This window comes from Cupressus sempervirens, chromosome 7 (assembly GCF_028749045.1).
Source record: "Cupressus sempervirens isolate cs-2001-9-10 chromosome 7, ASM2874904v1, whole genome shotgun sequence".
In the NCBI taxonomy this organism is placed as follows: domain Eukaryota; kingdom Viridiplantae; phylum Streptophyta; class Pinopsida; order Cupressales; family Cupressaceae; genus Cupressus; species Cupressus sempervirens.
In genome coordinates, this window is record NC_143124.1 from 461241366 (window position 1) to 461261958 (window position 20593).

A 20593-nucleotide genomic window follows, 5' to 3' on the forward strand; every position below is an offset into this window, starting at 1 on the left:
CGGACTTAGTCCTTTAAATCATTCCATTAGGACAACCTTAGGAATATGTTCTCCACTACGTATCATCTAAAACTTGCTTAGCTTTTCCACATACTAAGATTACTGACTGCTATTTTTCTAGTCTTAACATAATCTCTACTTTGTTTACATCAATGAAAAATACAGTCATGCATGCAACATATCAATACTCTTCAATGCTTAGGGTATTCCCCCAATGTAGTATCATCAACATTTATTCTAGCAATCTCCTCCTTTGGAAACGGTGGCAACATAGATGAAAAACATGTAGGTTCCAAGAGTACCAAATTGTATTTTTTTGTTGTCATCTTCTCAAATCCTCTTCATCAATCTAAAATCTTCTAGAATACTACACTATTCTTCTTCTTCTTTAAGGATTGGAAAAAAAATTTCATAGTAAACAAATTGTAATATTTGATGGCTTCACCTTTACACTTGTATTTCCTTCTGTGCAACTTGTACTTTCTTCTATGCATTTATATTTTTAATAGTGCACTTACATGAATCTTTCTAAATCTCCCTAAAGAGATAACTCTCCCCCATTGCCATCTCAATAGGTGCTTCTCTTCTCACTACTTATGTACATTCTCTTGATATGTTTTTCATGTACATTCTCTCCCCCATTGCCATCAATGTCAAAGTTTTCAATCATAATACCAATTATTACATACCAATTTCTAACTAGCTACTCAAATCATCAACAAGCTCAAGTGTCCAAAGACACTGTTCAATACCAATTACCAATTACCAAGAGTCCTTCATGACTCATTACATGTCAAATACTCCCCGATTCAGGAAGCATAAGCATTTGGTCTAGTCTAACCATAGTTCTATATACCACTAGATTGATGCACTCCTTGCATCAACTACTCTGAAGTAGGTAGCGGCATAACCCCTAGCATACCTCTTAGGTACTCAAAAGTTTTTGTAGAAAATGACTTCATAAAGATATCTGCAATCTAATCTTTAGTTCTTACATATATTGTCCTTGTTTCTTTCTATGCTACCTTTTCTCTCAAAACATGATACTTTATGGATATATGCTTCAACTTAGAATGAAATACCAAATTCTTATACATATTTACTTTACTTTTTATCATAGTAAATGATAATAGGTTCTATGAACTCAATCCCAATATCTTTCAACATTTGTTTCATCCACATAACTTGATTACAATTATTTACTATTGCAACATAATTTGCCTTAGTTGAACTTTGAGATATGTAGTCTTATTTCTTTCCCAACCAAGAAAAAAATCTTCCTCGAAGAAAGAATTTTGCACCACTAGTGTTCTTTTTGTCATCTATATTGCCTATGCAATCGTATATGTGTACAAGGTGAAATCACTTGATCTATCATACCAAATTCCATAATCAGATGTACATTTCAAATATTTGAATATCCTCTTTATTGCTTTATAATGATACTCTTTTGGATCAGCTTCAAATCTTGCCATCATCCCAACTGCATTATCTATATCTAGTTTGGTGTGAGTTAGATATTGTAATCCTCCAATCATAGATCTATACTTCTTCTACTCAACTTTAGGTATCTCATCTTTACTAGATAACTTGTGACCAATTATCATGGGTGTACCAAAAAGCTTGTAATTCTCCAAACCAAATATTTTCAACAAATCTTTCAAATAATTAGTTTGTAAAATAAGTAGCCCATTTTTTTCTGTACAATCTTGTAATCCTAGGAAAAACTTCATGTCTCCTATCATGCTCATTTCAAATTTATTTTTCATCTCTTCAACAAACTTGTCACTTTCTTCATCATTTCCTCCAAATATTATGTCATCCACAAATATTACAATGATAAGTAGGCCATCATCAATTTTCCTCAAATACAAATTACCTTCTATTCTACCTTTGATAAATCAAAGCATTGATACGAACCTATTCAACCTTATATACTAGGTTTTGGTTACTTGCTTTAGACCATACATTGATTTCTTTAGTTTGCATACACAATCTTTATCTTCTATCAAAGGGAATCCATTAGTTTTCTCAATGTAGACTTCTTCTTTAAGTTCTCCATTTACAAAAGCTAACTTGACATCCATCTAATGAACTTTGAAATTCTTGCTTGCTGCATAAGCCAATAAAATCTTTACTACTTCCATTCTTTCCAAGGGTGCATAGGTTTATCCATAAACTATGCCTTCCTACTATGAGTAACCTTTGCAAAGAAGTCTAGCCTTATTTCCTACAACCTCTCCTTTCTCATCCATCTTATTTCTAAATACCCATTTGGTTCCTATCAAATTCTTGTCTTTAGGTCTAGGAACTAATTCCAATGTCTCATTCTCCACAATCTAATCTAATTCTTCTTGCATAGCTTTCATCAAGTGATATTCCTTACATGCTTCATCTATGCTCTTATGTTCCACTTGAAAAAATAGGCATAATTCCTCATTCACTGTATTCCTTGTCATTACACCTTTATCTTTGTTCCCAATTATCTACTCTAAGGGTGATTCGTTATCATATTTCTACTGGAAGTAGGAGTTGACATCTCAACTCTTATCTCTTCTCTAGGTTCAAATTTCTGATGTAATATATGCTTAATAGATACATCATTCTACAAGTCATTTTTAGTCTCAAAAGGAACTTCAACATTCTATTGAATAATTATAGAATTATCTTCTTTGTCATCATAATTATAATCTACCATCTTCTCTTTAGTACCAAAATTTTTGTCAATCATTACATTTTCACACTCAACTATTGTCTTAGTTCTATAGTTGAAACATCTATATGCTTTGCTTTTCGATGAATAACCTGGAAACATACCTTCATCACTTCTAGGATCAAACTTACCAATATCATCATCTCTCTTTACGTAACAATTACTTCCAAAAAAATTGAAATGCTTGACTCATGGTGAGTGAGAAAACCATAACTCATAAGGTGTCTTACTCATACCTTTTCTGATCTAAACTCTATTTAGAGTATATACTACAATTTTAACTACTTCTCTCCAAAATTTCTTTGATACATAATTCTCAAAAAATATTGCTCTTGCTACTTCTTCTACTGACTTGTTCCTTCTTTCAACAATCCCATTTGTTCAGGTGTTCTAGGTGAAGATAATTGTCTCTTGATTCAATTCTCTTCACAAAACATGTTGAACTCTCTAGAAGTAAACTCTCCTCCTCTATTTGATCTTAAACACATAATCATAACCCTAGATTCATTTTCAATTTTATTCTTGAATATCTTAAATTTTGCAAAAGCTTCATAATTTTCTTTAAGAAATGCTACCCATAGCATCCTAGTGAAATCATCAACAAAAATCATAAATTACCTTTTACCATAGAAACCTCTAGTTCTTGCAGGACCACTTAGATCTGTTTGAACAATCTCTAATTTTTGTGTAGTAGAGAACATCTTTTTGGAAAAAGACACTTTCCTCCACTTAGCCAAAATACATTCCTTGCAGACAACATTAGTAGGCTTAATAATCCTAGGTATATCTCTCACTACAAATGTACTACCAACCTTTACAATATTATAAAAGTTTATATGATAAAACCTTCTATGCCATAACCAATTGTTATCAACCTTTGCAACCAAAAATGTTATTTTAGTAGGATTCAACTTAAATACATTACCTCTAGATGTAATTATTGTACTAATCAGCTTACCATCTTTGCTTTTGATAATGCAAGTCTTCTCTACGAACTGCAATAGATATCCATTGTCTTCCAACTATCCAACACTTAAAAAATTATGTTTCAAACCATTAACAAAGTAAACATCATCAATGTAAGTTTTACCATATAGAGTAATAGATTCAATTCCTGTAATATGATAGGCTTCACTATTACCAACTCTAACATTAACTCCATCATGATTTCTAAACTTAACAAATTTGTTTATATCACTAGTCACGTGATGTGAAGATCCACTATCAATTATGCAATCTGATTTCTTCTCAACTTGGGTATCTAGAGCTCCCTCTTCTTTAATTTCTCTATCAAGGTTATATTCCTTAATAGCCACAAATCATAATTCATCATCACTTTCACTTTGATTTTTTTCATCATATTCTTTGTCCTCATTAGCATATATAAACAATATCTATCCTTATCTCTTTTGGGCTTGAATTTTCCTCTAAATTTTTTCTCTCTTTTAGGAAATTTAGATGTAAAATGACCATATTCATCACAAGTCCAACACTTAAAGATTTTCTTACCATCTTTTTCTCTTCTTACCACAAGGGCTATTCCTTCTCTAATCTTCTTTTCTTCTTTAGATCTACTACTACCTACAAAGTATCCTCTTGTGCTTGTACTTCTTAATAGATTATATCAACTGTGAATAGTACTGAAAGCTATCTCAACTTTGGCTAATTGTCCAGACTATCTCATTTTTGCTTCTATAGATTCTAATCTTCCAAGAAAATTTTCCTTTGTGAAATATTTGGTGTAGGACATTACTAGTTGAAAAATCTAAGTTTTTTTCTTAAATGGTGGTGATAGACTATCTTTCTTGAACATATTCACCATTGATCTCCAAAAGTTCTTAAGCCTTATCTTCAAGGACCAGATGCTCTGATGCAAATTATTAGAATATATAGTCCATTGAAATCACTTAGAAAGGAGGGGAGGGTGGTTGGGGTGAGGGGTGAATTAGTTATAAAACTATCATCATAAAAATTAACCTTAAACAAATTTATCCATGTGACAAGGTACTCATGCACAATTACCACTAGATATGTTAACTAGGGAAACCCTTGATCAGAGTGAAAACTCTAGTGGGGATGGTGCCCATAAGATGATGTACTAATATAAATAGTCCTTGTTAGAGGGTAGACCCTATTAGGAGTCTATTACAATATTCACTACATGTGAGTCCTTGTTAGGAGATTCCAACCCTATTATGAGTTGTGCCAACCATATTAGGAGTTGTGGAAGATAATTGGACCCATTATTCAAACAACTTTAAGATTAAGATCAAAGAATGCACTATCCAAATGATCTCAGTATTATTCCTTATCAAATAATAGAACTAAAATTTATTTCCTTCCTTCATCTTTTTCCTATTAACTAGAATTATTCTCCTTCAAATCTTGTAACTAGATCTCATACTATGCACCTAATGATCCTTAGATTGCTTACATGAATTTAGTAAGCATTATGCTCCTTCCCAAGTTATGCACTAATACTTCACATTCTTCTTGATCCTCTAAATCTAGTTCTCTCTACAAACAACAGAAACAACTTTCCTTTATACCATATATTCATAATAATTCCTTGAGTCATCCTTAAGGCTTTGCCAATTAATTAAAAGAAGATAATTAATTAATTCACAACACTATTGGCATATAGTCTATACAAAATATCACATGTGTGAACCATGTCTTGTGCACATGCTAAAATTCTCACATGAATATTCTCTATCATTGTTATCTATGCATCACCTTCATTACATCTTGGCTAAAAGATATAATGCAACCATTAGAAACTACCAAAAAGATGCTCCTATTTTGCACTACTTCTAGTAAAACAAGTGTAACATCCTTACAACATCAAATTAGACTTATTCCTTTAAACCACATCATTAGGATAAGGTTAGGAACATGTCCTCCACAACACATCATCTAAAAGTTCCTCAACTTCTATGGATACTAAGATTATTGATTTTTATTCTTCTAGTCTTAACAAAATAACTACTATGTTGACATCAATGACAAATACAATCATTAATGCAACATATCAATACCCTTCAATGCTTGGGATACTCCACCAATGTATTATCATCAAAATTCATGCTAACAATATCAATGTAATATGAGAATATATATTCTTAGATGGTGTTCAACATTTTGATATTCCATTTGATTTCATGAGTATTGGCCTCCAAATTATCAAAAGATGATATACACCTAATAGTATGAGTTATAGTTAGTAGAATATCAACATATGATATTCACCAATTACTTAATAATAGTTGATATCACATCTTATATCATGAGTATTTCTATCCAGATTACCTACACATGACATTTACCAAGTTCTCAATGAGGTAGTGGACTGTAGAATATCAACATATGATATTCACCAAATACTTATTAAATACCTATTATATATCTATCCAAACAACTCATAGACCTTCAAGTGAATGGAATATAACATTTAGTTGTTGATTTTCAATAGATATATCAAATCTATATATAAAAAGTTAAATTATCATAAGATCATCACCTTCCCATAGCTTTTGAAAATACAAGTAGCAGTAATTTAGAAGTCGTCACTTCCTCATGATACCTAGAGGGGGTAGGCCTAATAGAATTGTATAATGACACATATGGGCTTTCATACTCCCTCTAAATATTAATCCTCTATGTTCCTCATTCAATAATTCTTGTGATGGTGCATTAAACTCTCTCTAAATTTGATATTAGTGCTCTGAGTTCCTCATCCAATAATTCTATTAATGCTACATTAAACTCTCTCTAAATCTTATATCAATTCTCTTTTTTCTTATGTATTGTTGATGAACAGATTTGTCTTTAAATGAAAGAGATAAATAAAATATTCTATGCCCAAATCTCACAACACAAACATAATTTTCCAATGTTTGAGGAATTTCCACTTCTTCAATTGCTATCTGAATTTTGGTAAGGTTCAACTCCCTTATTAGATTTTCAATCACAAATACCTTTCAAATAAGAATAACTTTTAACTCGAAAGTAACAAGGCATCCCATCTATATTCTTAGATAGATGGAATATGTGAGGCCTCACCCTGACCCATTGTAGCATAGTGATACCTTATTATTATTTTGATACTCATGAGTCAAGATGTTGGGACATTTTCTGATGCTTTGAACATATTATATTATTTCATTTTGTGTGATGTTTCCTTTCAGATATTTGATTTCATCATTTAATGCTTTATGAACATGTATGTTGATGAAAAAAGTAAATGTAGGATTAACATTGTGATTAAGAGATTTTAATGATTAAGAATATGAGTAGGATGAGAGAAACCCTGGTTGATTTATAGATGTATGTTTTAATTTATGTGATTTTCCAGTACATATATACATATGTGCATGTGATTTTATGGGACTACTGATGTGTACAATGAGTGTGCAGGATATTTTAGCCGAGAAACTCGATAGAGGAACAAAACTGATCCCTATGTGCCATTTGTGGAAACCTTTTTGTTTGTAACTTAATTGTATTGTGAGATGTATCAATGTATCTTTTCGTGATCAGTAAATGTTAATGTTGTGTAATTGTGTTCTTATAGTGTCACTTGACACTCGTGAATTGCATATGCATTCCAACATGCTAGCTAGGGTTAGTTGTGTAACCTTTGGACCTAAGTCAGATTAAGTTAGTGTCTTTTTTCTAATTTGGTTCTTAATCGAGTTTAGTCACCCTTAATTTGGATTAGTGCTTAATCTACATTTTTAGAGTTGTTAGATGGTCCTAAATATTTCCTAACTTTTATTTTCTTCCAAACCTTTTCCTGAGGCTTTAAAACATGAAATTTTTATATCCAAAGGGTATGGATATGGGTTGGGGACATTTTCCAACCCCTAAGCCCCTTTTGTTGACTTTTGAGGTCACTCAAAAAGTCCATTTTTGCCTTTGTGCGAAAATTGCAAATGGTTACCATGAGTTGCATCACCTCCACTCCACTTAGTGGTTAACCTTAGTATGGGTTGAGTTAGAGACTTCTAGATTTGTAGGTGGATGGGAGAAGTAATTGCCCTTTTTGGTGGTTGAGTTTGAGACTTATTTAGAGGTCCTTCTGGGAGTAGTTTTGGTTGTTACCCAATCTCTACTTTTAGAGAGGAGTCTTGGAAGATTGAAGGCAAGGAAGGGATAAGCTCTACTCAAATTTTTCATTTACCATTACCTCTTTGTGAAGGTAGGAGTTCTTCATCTCCCTTGTTCAGATTTTCATGCTTATTTCATGCTTATGCTACTTGTTGTTGTTTGGATTCTTGTATATATGTTGGGTATGTTGGGAAGGATTGAAAACCATGTTCTTTAATTCTCTTCTTTCTTGTCTATGTTTGAATTTTGAAGTTTTTGTTGTATGGATGTTTTGGTATTACTCAACCTTGGATAGGGCAGAAGTGACCAATTCTGGGAAAGGTCCTTTTAGTTGGACTCCAACAGTGTAGAGTCTCTTCTTAGGATGAGAAGAGGGAGAGAGGGTAGGGTGTTATGGGCCCCTACTTGTCAACACAAACCACGTATGAGTTTTGACATGTAAGAATGGAAGAACAAAAGTTCTTGATTTATAGCCCCGATTGGGCACCTAGTTTGGTGTTGTGTCTGACATCTCCTATTGGAAACATCCACCTTTCCCTAGTTTTGATTCATTGTGAATCTTTTTGTGAAAACCTAGTATGAATATGCATGTTTGATTTGTATTTTGGACATGCTTGTTGACACCTGATCAGATTTTGTTTTCTCCACGGTTCTTAGAAATGTGTTGCAAAAATTGATATGGAACCATTGATGAGGGTCATGAAGAAAATTCAATTAAATTGTTGTAATTTTGGGATTTGAATCCTACGTAATTTTTATTTCAAAACCTTGTTGTAATGGCAATGACGTCGGGTTTTTATCCTGGTTCTTTCCTCGTTGAGCCTTTGAATTAGGTTTGCCAATAAAATGGTGATTGAGTAATATTGCTTATCATGAGATTTAATTGTAATTTTCAGTTATATGGTTACACATCAAAAATAGGATGGAAATGATGTTGACTCAATTAGGCAAAAATTTCAAGTTTCCTTGTATGTTGAAAACAAAAAAATTATATTATGAATGAAAGTTCAGTTTTTGTGATTTTTGGAATTAAATCAATTCTTGCATTGTGGTTTAAATGGATAATTAAATCTCTTGATTTATTAATTTTCAAGTAGTACTATTATATTTTCTTTAAAAAAAAAAAACCCTCTTGATTAATATATCAACTTCAAAACTTATACTTAGAAAAATTAAGACACACAAAAAAAATTGTTTGCTCAAGAGCAAAAGCCCTTGGATTTTAATGGGCTTGGGATTTAATTGTCTCCTTGTAATAAAGAATATTCCTAAAAATATTCTTATATTTAAAATTAGAAATAAAACAAAAAAAAAAGGGAAACATAGATATATGTTTATAATAATAGAGAAAATTGCATAAGTTAATGACTATATAACATACCATCTAAAATATCCAAGACTTACCTAATAAACTTTTTCTTTAACTCCTCCATAGTGGGCGTCAGATTTGGTTATGCTTTTAAAAAGTTTTTTTTATCAAAGTCAAAAATGACTATTTTAGGATGATGTCACCCCTGTACTTCCCCTGACTTTGTGCATGTAATAACTTCCTTAGGAAGCGTTGGGGTTTTGGGATGAAAGAGATTGCATTTTTTTTTTAACTTTAAACTTACCTCCTTTCTCATCGCCACCTCACATAGTGGGTGGTGTCAGCAAGTACCCCCCACTTGGACAGCACGTTGTTCCCAAGTGCAGGACTTGGGAAGTGCTCCTGTCTTTGGGAAACGCATGGGTGTGGGGGGGGGGGGGGGGGGTGGTATAGCGGGGAGGTTAGTATAGGTTAGTATAGGTTAGTGTAGGTAGTTAGTAAATGTGTTATGTAGTTACTCTTTTTTTTTTTGGTTAATTGTTAATAGTATTAGTTTATTAGCATGTTTTAGAAGTAGTTATTAAAGTTAGTTAATTTAATAAATAGGTTAGTATTACATTTGGTTATGTTATTATATTTGTTTATTAAGGTTTTTTTTTAAGAGAGTGAATTTACATTATTTAGTTTAGTTAGTATATGTTAAAGTTAGTTAACCTTAAATTTAAGTTAATCTTAGATTTAAAGCTGGATTGTTAGTTACTAATTTATGTTAGATTTTAGTTAGTTGTAATTTATGACTAGTTTAGATTCACATTAATAACATTTAATTTAAATATTGATATTAGTGTTTTGTTTTAATTATTATAATTGTTTTAGTACGTCCTCAATTAAATAAAGTACGGAAAGGTTAATTAAATTTTGTTATTCATGCTTAGATTATAAGATGAAGTTAGAGATTAGTTCTATTTTTAGTAGAATCTTTTTATCAATTTATTTAGATAATGTTAGTTAGTTTTGTTTACTTAAAATCTAAGTGTAGGTTGCATTGTCAATCAATTAATCTCTATATATTGTGCTAATCTTAATATAATAACTATTTTTGATATCAATTTAATAACGAGCATATTAATTTAACAAAAACTTTCCCCCTCAAGATATGTAACTGAAGATGAAATGTAGAGAACCTCTACTTTAACTTTGAACACAAACTTATCAAACTTAGAGCATTCTAATTATTATTTTCAAAAAAAAAATTGTGTGTTTTTGCCTCGTAGTTTGGGCATGACAGAATAATCTAAATAATAGCAATTAAATAGACAAAAATGCATATGTAGTAGAGAATGCACAAATTTTCTATTCAATCACATTCAGAACAATAATCAAAACTGATACATATTCACCATAAAAAGAAATATCCAACATCAAATGAATTTCAATAATTCAATACTGATTCAATACTAAATCAATAATGAGTACATTCAAAGTATACATCTTTGAACATTCAACCATTCCTTTTCAAAACGAACAATACTATTCATATATGATACTAGAAAATTCATAAAAAACTTACATAACTATAAAATTAAGAGAAAGTGGTCACATCATGATAACCATCAATGACAATCGACCCTTAGCACTATTGAGTTTCAAACTTAAATAAAAAGCTATTTGAGAATCTCCCTAAAAACCTGATTCTCAGAGAGTTAGAAGTAGTTATGAAAACCCACATGAAAATGGGTACGTAGACCCAGAGTTTAACTTTTAAAACCATAAACTAAAAAGTTTTGAAAGCAATTAAACAAAAAACATTAATCATCCATCAATTAGTCAAGTAGTTTTTCTTCTTCCTCATCTTCAACATCACCCTAACCATATCTGAGCTTCCACATTCTAAATGCATTCATGAATTTAGTCATGGCAATAACTTTTGGGATCTTGATGCTCTACAAATACTTCTTCCAGATATCTTTGTCCAGCTTCATTTTTTTCACATTGTCCAAGTAATTTGTGAATCATAGAGTGAAGATTCCTAACATCACTTCACTTGTAGCCACCTTGGAGAAGTCAAATGATGTGCAATCAATTTTGTTTTTAAAAAAATTTCATGCACTCCTAATGTCATTTGACCATGATCTCTACATCAAAACCTCCTTCTTTAAGAGGGCTAGGGAAAGTCGAGCTGATGGACTGAAAGTCCCTACCTATCTGTTCCTGCAATGTCTTGAAATCTTTTTCACATGATTGCATCCTTTAGATCACAAAAGTATAACTGGACACCCTCTAGGCTATGTTTTCCTTTAGAACCTTAATCAGCCCTACATCTACATGTTGCAATGGGTTCACTTGGAGGAATTTTTTTGGTGCAAAATATTCTACTCAATTAAGACACCATGGCTAATAGTTTCTCAACTTCTATTTTTCATGTCCTAGATTGAACATGAGATTCATCAAGTGCAATCCTGGCTAGAGAAACAATCTCATGAAAATTTTGCATGAGTTTAGTGACTTGGCTCATTACCAGGTTAATCCGACTAGACACTATAGATGTCATCATTTTTCCTTTCTTTAAATCTTCTAATAGCTGCTAATTTTCAGGGGCATTTGAATCAAAGGAAATTTGTGACTGATTATTGAGAATTGATGTTTGTCCTTTTAGAATTTATATACTTAGCCATTGCATTATTTTTAGCTTTTACCTTTTTCTTCTTAATTTAATCTTTTTGTGATTGTAGCACAATTTTATTTGTAGATTCTTCTACCTAGTGCTTTTTTGTCTCATAGTTTATTATCCCTAACTCTATGTGTGTAATTTCAAATTTGCTCAAGTCGAACTTGTTATCTCCCTATTTTTCATTATAGGTGGTTACCTTGTCTATGCTTCTCCTAATTGCACTATCAAAGGCTATTCTAGTTTTTCTTTTGGTTCTTTGGGTTTGGGGGCCTTGTAGGTATATTTAGTCATAAAGTCATCAACTAGGAAAGAAACCAAAACCAAACTCCTTTTTTTATTCACCGAGGAAACAAGCTAATGAGGAGTGATAGCGTCTTGTTGTGATTTAGTAGCTTTTTCTGGGGTAGCTACAATAAGTATCCTTAGAGGAGATGAACCCATACTCATTTGAACTCTCTAGCTATTATCAATGAGCTCTCTGCCTTGGCCTTTTTCCTATTTTCCATCAACTTGAATAACTTAGTGAAGACTTACTAGCACTGACATTTTAGCCTTCTCTCTATAATGAGTTTTTTGCACAAGAGGGGGATTATGAATCTTTTTCTTAGAAATCCTCAATGACCTTCTATGACCTACAATTGTAAGATGAACATTAGAAATAGGATCAACCTAGATATTAAAACATGTGTGTCTTTTTTCATTTTAAACCAAAACTTTATCCTTTTAATCACATTTTTTTTCTTTCAAGAATATTATTTTTCTCCTTAGAATCCCAATCTATAGCAAGGTTTACTAATTCAATTTCTCGGGGAACTAGGATGTCTATCCCATCTTCTTCTATGTATGTAATATCTATACCCAATTTCAATTGAAAAGGTGGATTTGGGAAATGGTGAAAGTGGATAACCCCCTTCTATTCACCTCTAATTCATATGTACAATCTTTCCAAAAATCATCCATAGTGGGTATATGTATAGCCTTTGCCTAAGTATCAAACAAGGTATGGATAATTGCTTTGCTATCAAAGTTTGGCCTAGCCTGTTAGGAACCAAAACAAAATTTGACTGAGTCCAAACTTATACACTTTGCTTCTTCCATGCTTTTGTATGTCAATTTTCCTAGCTTAAGTGAGAAAATGATATCACAGGCCTCTTCGGTTGAGAATTTTCTTATCACAAAGACTGATTTCCATGCTACTTCTACGAAGATGAAACAATCAAAGGAAAATCTAGGAGGACACATAGGTTCCTCATCAAAACCTCCTACTTTCAAATAAGTGAACGTTGGGAATTGGATGTATAAGATACCAAAAGATTGGATGAGTCTTTAAGACTTAAGTGATAATCTATGTTGCAAGGAGCTTTTCATATCAAAACACAAATTTCTAGAAAAAATAGATCATGAACCCTTCTAAAGTCTTCCAAGACTTTATCTTTGTGTAAAAGTAGACAATAATTATATATGGTGATATCCTCAGTCCAAGGTTCATGTGGAAAATGTTGCAAATCTTGAGTGGCAAATAACATGTACATTAAATAAGATGACATGAAAAAATCCCTTTTCAGATTTAAACCACATTTCAACTAATCTCTGAGAGAGCTAGCTATTAATTCTACCCAGTCTATAAATTGAGAACCTTTTAACACAATTTGAATGTAGAAGTACATCTAAATTTCAAAAATAGAGACATCAAGAGAGCCACAAATTTTATGTAAAAGAACCATTATATATCTTGGACTTGAGTAGTCATTAGGATTTTCTTCAAGGTTTTAGGTAACGTCAAATCACCTTTATAGAAATATTTAGTCCAACTTTTTACTATGACATTCCTATAATCACTTGCTTTGTTAAAAAATCTAGCTATAGACAAGGCCAAGGTAAGGTCAAAAAATTGTTACTCTTCTAGGTGAAACAAGCTAGATACGGTCTTGTTGTTGACATTCAACAAAAAACTCCCATCCTTCTTCAATATATTTCCTTTAGACACATTTTACATATGTATGCATTCTTGAATCAATTTTGGGAAAGGATAAGCTAGCAAGAAAGTGAAAGCAATGAGAAAGTTTGTGTCTAACACTTTAATAGAAAAAGGTTTGGCCAATCTTTCACATAATCTTTCTCAAACACTTCCCAAATCAACTCGTAGCAAGAGTGTATTAGCTATTATGGATGACCTACATTGGAAACTGTGAGTGTTCCCAAAAAGTGTTCTCAAAAGCAAGGAACTAACCACAAATATGATTCACTCAAAAAGTAAGAGAAAAATAACTAGAAAAAGGAAGGATTACCTAGAGAGTAATGATTGTTTCAATTATTGAAGAAGGCTTGTTTTCTCCATTTTTCCTATGAATACTATTTCAAGCAAGAAAAGAAACTTAATCTCTCTTTTAAAGGGGAAAAAATTCTTTTAGATGCACCTTGAAAAAAAGGAAATGATCATCAATTGTGTAGAGGACGGAAGTAATTTGACATGCCATGAAGAAAAGATGACGGGCTGAAATAGGTACTAACATTAAATTGGGAGGAAAGTACTTCAAATAATTACCCCTCTTTACCTGTGCCAAGTCTTTATTTCTGAAGCTTTAAATCAAAGCTACAACACAATAATTAATGACAATTTTACTTCAACCATTAATTTCTTGTGCTTACTTTTTAGGTCATCACATCACCCGCTACCATGTCAATCATGATGAAGCAGCCAATTGTTGTGTGTCTTATATACCACATGTATACTTGACATGTTAAGTGGGTCCACCAAGAGATATTGATTTGAGGAACAAATGAAACATTGAACTCATGAACAAGTTCCTTTGGTACAAAGGTTTCAATGTGGCTTAGTATTCTTTGAACTTTGTAAAAGGGTAAAGGGGTACAAAAGATTCAAGGAGTATGAGGAAACTTACCTATTATACCAAGAAATATTTCAAACCTTAATAAGATGGTGCTTTGGAATAAATCACTTTCAGTTAACGTTGGCTAAAAAGGAGGACTTGGTCAACAATTTAGCTTGAGGGAAGGATATACCAAAAAAAGAGAGGTAGATATGAAAATGTTAGTACAACTTCTTATTCAGATATGACTCTTGAGAGTACCAATGGTTCAAACAAAAAAATTTTAAATAAGAGTGAACCAAAAATAAAGAATAAAAATGACAACTCTCAAAAACATGAACTAACATGCATATTCTCCTATAATTTTAAGTTTCAACACTCCGTCCATCATATTTGATTATCTTTTATCTCCACAGTTTTCTATGCTAAATTCTTCATATAAGCTCACATGTATGGTCATGCAAGTCATATCCTGAGGCTTGCAATCATGTTTGAATTTCCATAAGAAATATTCCAAGCAACTTTCATTCATTATATTTGCAATCACCTATAAGAAACTACTCAACAAAAAAGGATGGAAATAATTAATCTTAAGAACTATATGAGATCAAATTTATTAAGGGATCATTTGGCATTAATATATTCCTTGGCAATCAAAAGGCCTACTTAGTGGTGGTGAAGATTATGAAGTAATACTAGTATTGAAAGAAGGGGATATGACCTCTTGCAATATGGCCTATCACACTTGGAAAGATACATAAGATAAACCATCAACGTACATACATAACTCTCACATAGAGCAAGACAAAAGAATAGAAAATAAAAATAAAAATTTTAGCCATTGATTGAAGTAGGAAAACTTCTCAACTGTGACAGGATATGATGTTCATAAGCTCTTATTTAGTACATAGAATGAGAGACATAGTTACAAGATAAAATAAGTGTACACAATTCTTTAGCACATCTATGATAACAATGGTAATGTTCCAATCAAGACTATGATAAGTTATTGAACAATGGCTTTGTAGAGCACTAGTTCCTTCCTTTGGTGAGCTTTAGGAGAAGTGTTCGTTAGTGGGGAACAATGAATGGGTAGAAGAGCTAGTTGTAAATGCTACTCTTTTCTAAGAGTTTTGAACTTGTGTAGGACCTAAAGTCTAGAAATGCTTAAAAAATGGATTGGAACTCATATTTCAACATTTGGGCAAGTGGTGTTGGCTAGTTATTGGTGAGTAAATAGCATGGCAAAATTGAATGCAGAATGAGAATGAGATTCAAAATGGAAATGCATTAAACAATCTCTTTTATTTTAAGAAAAAACATAGAAGACATAATTTAATTTAATCCTACTTGAAATAATATATAGTGGTACCCAAATATATAGTAAAATCCATGAGACTACAAATTAATGAAGTTGAATAGCACATCTAGGTTAAAGATGAAGTAATTACATGCCACGATTAAAACTAGACACTGCTCTAAATTTTCAACATACCAAAGACAATAATAAATGAAATTGAAGTGGTGTATATCCCTGAACTCATATCTAGTGCCACTTACCACTTTGGAAAACTAGAGCTAACATGCTTGGAGAAGCATAGATCCTAAGTTATGTGTAGGGTATCCAACTAAATTTAGGAGAAATTATCCCCCAAAAAACTTCTTCTTTATTGTTGACAAGATGAAGACCATGGAGTTCCAAATTAGAGATTGCTACAATAAGGAAATAGAATACAACCCTCTGCTGGAAGATAGTGTGGAATGCTTCTTTTCTTCTTGAGTTCTTCTAAAACAACATCACCCTATTTCAACCTACAAATTGCAAAAAATGTCATATATTTTGCCCCAAATTTCATCCAATTTTCTAACCAAAATGTGATAACAACACAATTCTTGAAATCATTAGAGATGTGATGAAACTAGAGAACCAGATCCCTATGTTTTTTTACTAATTCAAGTTCTCTACATGGAGATGAATTCTGTGGAATTAGCCTAGGACAAAAGTGGCTTGTACTAAAAGTAGTATTCGCTAACACATACTGACCTTTTGAGGTTTACAAAGAGGAGTCATATTCTATTGTTGTATCGCTTATCTTGTTTTGGGAAAATATTATGTTTAAGAAAATTAAAGGGAGGATTTATGGAACTCATGGCCATAGCCATTAGACATTAGGTTCAACCTTCCATCTGTAGTGAAACTAAGAAAAGTAGGAGTAAAGTTCAAAGCCAATGGAGGGGGCATAGAAAAATGAAATTTGACAAGAAAAAATCATTTATTTTTCTTCCTCTCATCATCCTGAATGAATTGAATGTATTTATTTGAGACCTTATTGCATTCTAAATGCATTTTCCAAACTACAAGGTTAAAGAATTTATGCAATACACCCAATTTACGAGTGATCTGATGCATAACAAGAAGGGAACAACTATGATGAGAGAAAAGGAGATTATTGTGGGTAATATTTTAAATTCTTCACAATTAGCAGGTCTATTTAATTCATGCAATCAATCAACCTCCTTTCCAGAGTGTTGTTCCATTACATAAATGAGGAAGTGAATTGAGAAAGCATGTAAATCAACATAAAAAATGGATGAAGAAAAAATAGGATTAGACTTAAGATTTATTGAACTTAGATTACTGCATATTTCCATTGGTAGAAAATTTCTTATGAGGCCTCTTTAGATGATTGAGAAGTGAAAATAGTGAGGGATTGGTTTTTTCTGACAGTGTCATTACACTAGGCCAATCCTCACTATTTTGGGGCATTCCTAAAACTTGAAACTAGTATTTTATTAGTCTAGCCATAGCGATGAATTTGATTAGGCCTTTGGGAGATTTGAGATAGTCTTGAATTAAGATTTTCATGATTTTAGATGGTTTGGATACCAATATTGTCGCTCATATCATGCCTAGTTCAGCTTAATGGAACTACAATCAGCCAACCTAATGAGTAATCCATATCCTATAAAGCAATTTCTAAAATATATTCTAAGAAATTTTGGATTAAGAAAAAAGAAAATAACACCAAGAATAAAGCCATCAACCAATGACAAATAAGAAATATTGAATCTCAAAATTGCCAAAAATTGACAAAATTGAAAGGAAGCTAATTTTGTGGGATTTTTTTTGAAATTTCATGATTTTCTAGGGAAGATTAAATGCAAAAAGTCACCTAAAAATATAAGTTCCCTCCTTTAGGTGGTATCAACTAATAAACTTGGATTGTTATAACAAAACAATCAAGATTCATTACAATCGACACCCTTTACATAGAGTCTTTCTTTTTGTTTATAGTTATTTATGGGTATTTTATATGCTTGATGAATATGTGACGTCTTTCCTTGGGGTCTACCTAGAATTAATATTTCCTAAATGCTATATATATATATATATATATATATATATATATATATATATATATATATATATATATATATATATATATATATATATATATATATATATATATATATATATATATATATATATATATATATATATATATATATATATATATATATATATATATACACATACTCTTTCTAATACTCATGATTTCTAATATGTCTAGTGTTACAGTTTACTCATGATTGTCAAATGCAAAACTTGCACACCCTCATGCTTCAAAATCTCTATCTTATATTTTTCATTCAATTTACATCTACAATTAGGCTCTAATACCATGTTAATTTTGAAAGAATCACTTAAAGATGTAACAATACTTCCTTCTTGATAAATGTGTTCCAAGTACAATAATCTTTCTTTTTATTATCAATAAGATATGGACAGACATATCTTTTTTATAGGACATGTGTTTTCATTATTATTAAATTAATATAGTAGTTCATTAATTAACTACACACACATATATACTTATATCATATTATGTATATAATATATATAAATTCATTTTAGTACAATCAATTTATCCGACTTAAGCTACCAAACACATGCGTGCGCGCACACACATACAATCACAAAATTTCTACCATTTTTGGCTATCTATAAATATTACCTCATGAAATGTCAACCATTAGTGTGATATCTCAACTACATAATGATGGTAAGATTTGTAACTATCCATCATTATCATATCACCACCACAGAATCATATTCACCATGTCTTATGTAGATTGTAAACACACTAGTACAAGAAAAACTCACAAATCTTCTAACATGGTGCTATCATGGCATCACACACATGAAATCCACCATGAACCACATGAAAGAGTGATAATAAGCACTTAAATCTCAAGTCTTTCTAAAAGAGAACAACATTTTAAGGGATTATACCTCAAAAAATAATTATGTTAAATAAAAATGTATTAGAAAATCCACATTATAATGTGACTCCCTTTGAAATATATACCTACCTTTTAACCTTCACATCTTTGTCTACCTTTGATAAAATTTCAGACTTCTTCTAAATATAATATCAATCTTCTAACATCGTCATCAATAGTTTTTTATCATAAAATTATAGACTCCCTCTTGGATGAAATATCTTTAGAATCCAAATCAATCTAAAGACATTAATTAATTATTTGTTTCTTTCTTATTGAGTCAACACATATCATGGTAGTAAAAATTTTGATCTCATCTACTCAATGTGACATAAATGACTATTTGTCATTGATATAATTAAGTCATACATACATATATAAATACATACATATATGTATGTATGTATATATATGTATGTGTGTGTGTGCGTATATGTATGTATACATGTACATGTATATGCATATGTATATATATGTAGGTATATATGTATATACATGTACATACATATGTATATACATTCACACATACACACACACACACATACATATACATATACATATACATTATATATGTAGATATATATACATATATATACACATATACATATACATATACACATATACATATAGATATATACAAATACATACATATATAGCTATATGTATATGTATGTATGTATGTATATATATATTGCACTCACATCCTTAGATTTTGCATGATACCAATCTTGAAAAGTCTACAAACTATCAATAGTCCCAATTACATTTATTCCTCTATGAGAGTCTCTTTACATTACATAACCATTATTGCATCTAACTAAAGATTCTTCTATAGCATTAGGTAAATACGATGCCTCCACATTACAAAAAACCTAATTTAATCCTTCTAGACAAGAAATCCTAAAGATTCTCCAGCCCACAATTAAACAAATCCATTGACATTATGCTTATGTTGGGTATATGTAGGACCATAGTGTGCCAAAAGGTGGCAAGCTCTAATATTTGTAGTTTTGAAATGCCTCAAAGCATTTCAAAATATATTATATCTTTTACCCCATAAATCCTGATATGAAACCAAAATATTAATACCTTTATAAGGCCTACTATTACCTTGGATACTAACCTTACATGGTAGACTTTAAAAATATCTTGAAAACATATTTTTGGCTTGTTCTTGTGTGTTTTTTAACATGTGCTTGATGACTTTTTTCTCACTCAAATTTGATGAAATGAAAAGGGTTTCTTAAGAATGTTCTTATATTTCCACAAATGTAATTTCTTCCAAATTAAGAGTTTAGTAAGTAATTATTATTCATTTTCTACTAGATTTATGCACAAAGTGTTGATTGACACGCTGATTGAAAAATAAATATAACTTTCAAATGGTATAACATTTTTAAAATCTAAAAGATGTGTCACATTATATACTTTTTTCTACTATAAGGAAAACAAAAGAATTCTTTTTTTAAAAAGTTTTGAATTAGTTAAGGTGGTCAAACATGGGAGTTTATTAATTCTAAAAATGCTATAATAGAAAATTCATACTTAAATATTTATTTGTTATAAAAATACCAAAAAATATGTCACATTTAGGCATGAGTCTACTTCTTATATCTACAATCTTATCAAAAAAATATTATTGTTTGATTTTGATTAAGGTGGTCAAACATACACCT

General features: G+C 31.1%; 1 pseudogene; it reads left to right on the forward strand.

Moving 5' to 3' along the window:
* Window positions 1-17178, forward strand: part of LOC149547545 (putative UPF0481 protein At3g02645) — a 42642-nt pseudogene extending 25464 nt beyond the window's left edge.
* The last annotated feature ends 3415 nt before the right edge of the window (window positions 17179-20593 follow it).